Genomic DNA, 7,103 nt, shown 5'->3' with positions numbered 1-7,103 from the left:
CAGCCCTATTAGATGAGTTTCAGTCTAATCCTCTCGGTCTTAGAGTGCTTTGAAGTTTACCCTTGCATACTTGTTAAGAAGGTTATCTTCTCTCGATCTCCAATCTTCGAAACAAGTTATTGGAGATTAATTATGGCTTTTCCTAATTACCACTTTTCTCTTGAACAAGTGATAGATATAGTCAAGTTCTAATGAGTTCACTGATTAGAAAGTAGTAATTAGGGAGGTACAAAGAACATATGCATTTAAAAATCAAATGTAACTCGTATTTGAATACATAGTTATGTTTTAGTGATGGTTCCCACAACCCTAGTTGTTGTGTTTAGCCACACATTATTTCAAGAAAATCAACAGAAGATATTATTGAAAGCATAATATAAGAGACTTACAATAATAGCAAACCAAAAGATTCTTGATTATCAACACTAAACCAAGTACATAATGTTTTTGACCCAAAGTAATCAACATAGCCAAGTGTTAAAAAATGGAAACTATCGTTTCTCAACGTTCATAATGTCTCAAGGTAAAAAATGGTTATCTAAGATAATCTTCAAAATAAACCCTAAGTAATTAAAATAGTCTTTAAAACAAGTCCTACTCGAAGTAGGACTGAACTATCGCAAAACTTCTTGGGTAGAGTGACGGCTCATCTAAGGGTAAATGACTCGTCAAGCCCTTCGTGATCCCATACTTATACATTGTGGGTCTTCCTTCACTGGTATTCTTCACGAGTAATTAGAAGGCTCATCTTAAGCACCACATCCCATCTAGTGCTCCGTGGAGTTGCGCCTTCACTTGGGTGGCTACTGATTTCACTACCTCTTTTCCACGAGCAACTAAATGACTCATCACCTCAACCACAACTCGTATGGGGCTCCGTGGTCTTCAGGCTAAACTTAGGCATCCAAAACATTCACTGCCTCTCTTCCACGAGCCATCAGACGGCTCGTCAACTGGACCACGGCCCGTCTAGGCTCCGTGGTGTTGACTTCAACTCTAATTTTCTTCCTTTTTCCTATCTTTTGCATCCAAGTGTTTCACCTGTTCAAGCATCAAAGAAACTATCATATCCAGATAAACAAGCTCAATTTCTTGCACTTATCCTTAGTTTTTAGTGTCAAATGTGCTATGAGTTCACGTTACATCAACACCCTCAACATAGAACCATTGCCTGTCCTCAAGTGATGAAAAAGAACAACAACCGATGCTCAAATACAAAGGAACACATCTAAAATATGCAGTATCTTTCTCCAAAAAAAAATTCATCCAAAATCATTTATCTAACATGCAAGGATCAATGGTCGACATCGCATTGCACACTGTTGATCATGCTTATATTAGTACCAACTATTAGTTAACCTAGCAACTATCAAATGCAAACATAGTGCCCTCACAATAAAGAAGCGCCTCACACATGATATTTGGGACTAACAAGTACTCCCACTCTCCAAAAGAACTTCTAAGATTGATAGTATATAGACCATAGGCTTACCCTTGTTTTCCCTGCTTCAACTATCAAACAACCGAAATAGGACCATTATAGGACTTTATTGGCTTGTAGTGTTGGCCTGGGCTGGGGAGTGAAACATTTGGTCTATGAGTGACTAGATTACCTTGCTTCTCCAAAGTTTTTATTAGCACACAACTCTTATTCTAGTGGGTCAAACTTCTTTTTTCTTCAGCACATCTCGGCATCCACATAATTTCTTTTATTCTTTTCTTCTTTTTCTCTTTTGTTTTTGTAACTACCATTTACTTGAACAATTCAAACAAACCCATTCAAACATGCATTGTGGTTTTGTGCCTTCAGAATAACCAAGGATACAATACTGCTAAGCTATTTCTTTTTATTCAGGTCATGACCACCCTCAACTTAGGCTTTTGGCCTGAGTTGTGGCATCGTGCCTTCAGAGAACCAAGTATATGATATAAACATGGTGACAACAAAATTAGCTTCAAGGCTCAAATAGGGTTCACGATTTAATTTGGTAGCTGTTTTTGGTTAAAGTGGACTTAATCAAACAATGGACTATGATACTTTCCTATCAAGCTATTCAACGATTTTAGCAAGACTACTTGGGCAAGTTCTAGCTTCTACCTACAACATTAGAATTCATACAAACCTCACACTCACATGAAACATGATTACACATTTGGTATTCAGTCAACCAATTTATGTCCTAGCTAGCAATGATCAACACACTAGTATATGAGATGTCATACAAAGAGCCTAACAATCAATTTTCAGATTAAATATGTCTTTCTTATCATTTCACACAAAACTCAGCTACTGCTATCAATTCACACACAGAAAATGCCAAACTATCCACATAACAAATCGACAAACCAACATAAGAGCCAACTTCCATGCACTAACAACTGATGGCAGGTTACTCAACCACCCCTCCCCAATAAAATAGACTTTTCCCTCAAAGTACAAAATACAAAGGCTGTGAGGAGGGGTCATACCTGCGATGCTCTAGGCATCGGTTGTTGAAGGGATGCCGACACCCTCATCAATGGGTACTCGCTGTGGTGTAGGGACTATGTCAAGATATCTACTATCAGCAGGAGCATGAGGTCTACTAGCTAAGGCTCTAGACCTCATTGAATCACATTGCTGGTTCTCTAAAGCTTCCTTCTCTTTAGCAGCTCTCCGGGATTCTCTCCTAGCTTCCTTATCCATCCTCCTCTCTTCCTTAGAAGGTTCTTGATCATGGTGCTCCAATTTATGGTCTATATCTTTCCCCTTGCCTGCTAATACGTCCAAAATTATACCTCAATTAAGAGATATAAACGGCCGAAGTCAATTTACAGAACTCAACGTGAGTTGAGGTTGATCCCACAGAGAATTTATTTATAGAAATGATTTCACTATCGCATTTTACTCTAATGTCGTTATTATTTCCTAAATAAACAATTACAAAAAGTAAAATTAGGTTTAGCGTTAACGCTTTGGTAACCAAAGTTGCAAACTAAAGTCTAATTCAACAATTAACAAAATATTAGTTTCAAAGTTGTTTCAATAATTAACTAAAACTACGATTGTGTTCCCCATAACGTTGCATCTAATGTTCTTCTGTAATTGAGTTTCCGTAATTGAGTTGCAAGTTATCTATATATGACACTTCTTAGTCTACTCAAATAATCTTCACTCAAGTCCTCTCGGTCCTAGAGTGTTACACGATTTACCCTCGCCTATAATGGTGTGTTGATTCTTTTCTCTCTAACTTAAACCTTAACTCCATTTCATCAGATTAATTTAACTTTTTCCTAACGATCATTTTTCTCTCGAACAAATTACAGATACAGGCTCACTCTAATGCGTGCATTCATCAGAATCCATGAATAAAAAAAAGCTAAATTACAATTTGTAAACATAAATTGCCTTTCACTCATTTTACGAAATTACGATTAGAATTACGTCATGGATCCCACAACCCAGTTGTGGTGTTTAGCTACTACTAATTTCACGTAAATGTTCAGAAACATAAAATGAAAACATGTTAGAAAGTACTTACAAGAATAAGCAAATCACCCACCACTTTGATATTTCAAGAACCGGAAAACCGAACTTCAAACTTAATTTAATATCCAAAATCAAAAACCAAAAGCTATGAATTATGGAAACTTGTTCGTCGTTCAAGGTAAGATAAGATAAAACATAAAAATGACCTAATTAATTCAAATAAGTGTTTTAAAAAAGAGTCCTACTTGAAGTAGGACTGAAATATGGGCAGCTTCACGAACAACTTGACGGTTCGTCACAAGCTTCACGGTCCGTGAAGCCTCCCGTAGTTTATACTTGGAGTTCCCCAAACTTGGGTCTTCAATGCTTGTACACTGGATCATCATCACGAGCAATACCACAGATCGTACTAGTGACTACGACCCGTATAAATGCCCGTGGTCTTCACTTGGTCAATTCAATCTTCAGCTTCTTGTACTTATTCACTAGATAACCTTAACGATCACCACCACAGACTGTTAAAGAGACCACGGCCCATGAGGGATTCCGTGGTCTTCCCTTGACTCGCCTTTGCATTTTGTTTCCCCGAGACCCATACTAGTCCACTGCATGGGCACTACCACAGACCGTTGTGATGACCACGACCCCGTGAAAGTGTCCGTGGTCTTTACTTGAGTTCCACCAATGTGTTATCTTCCATGCCTTCTTACTGGTTCCACTTTACAAACTTATTCATGATCACTCATGATCTTCACGACCCATCAAGGCATCCGTGATCTTCACTTGGTTCTAGTCATTTTCACTGTACATTTTCTTCTCATTTTTGTTGTTTCACATTCACATGTTTTACCTGAACAAACATAACCAAACACATTCTAGTATCAATTCTTAGTTTTCAAGCATCAAATGTGCCAAGATTTCGCGGCGCATAAACACCCTTAACTTAGAACCATTACTTGTCCTCAAGTGATGAGAAAGCAACACATTCGGTCCTCAAATTATTCAAACACTTTTGAACTTACGCAACAACTATCTCAAGTACAATTTGTATCCAAAACCATGAATCTAAAATGCAAGGAGCAATATATGACATCTCATTACTCATGGTCGATCATGCTTATGCCTGTGAACTATCAGCTAACACAATCTACTCTCAAATGCAATCACTGCGTCCTCACACCAAAGAAGTCCCTCACTCATGATAATTGGGACTAAGTACTACGCTCGCACTCTCGAAGAACTTCTAACACTAACAATAAACTACCATAGGCTTGCCCTTGCTTACCTAAAATAGGATCACTGTAGGACTTTATTGGCTTGTAACATAGGCTTAGGCTAGGGAATGGATATTTGGGTTCGTGAGTGACTAGTCCCTTGGTTTTCCAATATTTCATTTTCACACAACTCTTTTCTGAGAGATTCCCTCTTTTTCTTGATTTCAGCACATCCTAGCAACCATTATTTTCCTTTTCCTTTTTCTTTTCTTCTTATTCTTTTCTTTTCTTTACACTTTTTTTATATGTATTATTTATATGCACTCAGCTCACTGGTTGAATATTCTTTTTTCACTTCTTCTTTCCGCTCAGATTGCAATCACTCTCAACTTAGGTTTTTGTCCCGAATTGTGACATCGTATTTTCTGAGACCAAAGGATATGATATTTACTGGGTAAGAACAAAGACTGATTTTTAGGCTCAAATCGGGTTCAAGTGGTAAACTTTTTATTTGGTTGTCCAATCTTGTCTTTTTAATAGCTTAACAAAAATGGCCTATTGATCCTTTCCTATCCGGTTATTGTTAGATTTAAGCAAGACTACTCAGGCAAGTTCTAGTTTCTGCTCCTAGCATTAGACTTAAAGCAAAACTTTCAAACACACATGACACAAAATTACATTATCCAGTTTCTTGGCTCACCAATTTATTGATCAGACTAGCAATGCTCAACATGTAAGTATCTAAGATGTCATCTAAAGATCCTAACAGTCAAATTTCAGATTCAGGTCCTCATTTTTCACAGACTAGCTGCTGCACAGCTCAACACACAAATACCAACACAAGACCATTTTTCACAGTAAACACAGAGTCAACCTCCACTCATTCTAACAGCTTAGAATGGTAGGTTGATCACCACCCCCTTCCTCTCCAAAAAAGTACTTTGCCCTCAAAGTCAATAAAGAAAACAATACATGGCTGTGAGGAGGGGTCATACCTATGACACTTTAGGTGCCGGTAGTCGGATCAACATCGACACCCTTATCAACGGGTGCACTCTCAGAACTCAGCACATGATCAGGCTGGCTACCATTTGTCGGGATAGGTACTCTGCTACTAGAAGCTCCAGCTATGACTACATCTCGTTATTGTTGCTCACGTGCTTATTTTTATCTAGCATATTTTCTTGATGCTTTTTGGGCTTTGTTTTCTTACCTTCTTGCCTTTCTGGACAGGTCAGCAGGTGTCCCTCACTATATTCTCCGGCTCTGTGTTTTCTCTTGCCGGATTTACTCTAGGGTAGTTCACCCTAGAAATCGTCAAGTGATTGAGTGGAGGGTGTCTGATTTAGCAATTGCATCAAAAAATCTAGCATGACCAGAGTGGGTACCTGTACTAGCTGTTCAGCCAATTTAACAACCTGAGTTCGCATCTCAGCCAATTGTGATTTGAAATCTTCAGTATCTACTGAACCGGTGGCCTAGAATCGATCCTGGACAAGGTTCTCCAAATCATCCATTCTATATTTTAAGACAGCTAGCTCCTTCCGCATCTCATCTTTAATCTCTTTCTTTGCAGCTAACACATCTTTATCTATTAGCTGAGGCATCCAGATTACAATCTGGACGACTAAGGTCCTAGTTTGGAGCTGATGTGCAACCAATTTCTTAAGAAAAATCATAGGAATAGTGACATAGGTACCTGGGGGATATGAGGTGGAAACTAATGGTGGTGGTGCCTCTGTAGATGGCTGGGATGACTCCCCCTTCTCTGGCCCTCTGTCTGCATGTGGAATATCAAGTGGGACATGAGGAACGACAACCAAAGTACCCATAAATCCAGACTTTGCACCAAAAAGATGGTTCGCGACATCCTTGATTTTAGAAACTTGGGTGAGTCTGAATGCTTCACCCCACTTGTCAACTAGCTTGTTTGGGGGAATGTTTACTTGTCGACATAATTTCCCTATCAGATAGGGAAATGAAAATCTGGCCCTCTCATTCAGTGCCCTATCTCGCAGCTCAGTTGCTATGATCCGCCCCATATTTACCGGGTAACCAGCCATGAGGCATGCTACCAAAGAAGCAAGTGAAGGAGACAAGGTGTTCTCATTAGTTGTCGATCTCAATTTCACACGGTCAACAGTCCACCACACCTTGGCTGGAAAAGATAGTGAAGCTTTTGTAATAAGTGTTGGCGTCGTTCTGACCCAAACTGCATTCTCCCCATCTATAGCAATTTGCTTTGCAATCCAACGCAAGACCTTCTCTTGAGAACTCTGAATCTCCATAGTCGTATCACTGGTGACTTCATGATGTTTGCCCTCAAAAAGGCCAGCGAAAGCTGGTGCAAAGTATTCCGGGCCATGCAACATCTTGTTAATAGTAGCCTTAGAGATATCTATCGATTTGCCCCGAACTGT

This window comes from Solanum tuberosum, unplaced genomic scaffold (assembly GCF_000226075.1).
Source record: "Solanum tuberosum cultivar DM 1-3 516 R44 unplaced genomic scaffold, SolTub_3.0 scf00082, whole genome shotgun sequence".
NCBI classification, from domain to species: Eukaryota; Viridiplantae; Streptophyta; class Magnoliopsida; order Solanales; family Solanaceae; genus Solanum; species Solanum tuberosum.
The sequence above is the reverse complement of the archived record's forward strand: the minus strand, read 5'-3'. Positions refer to the sequence as shown.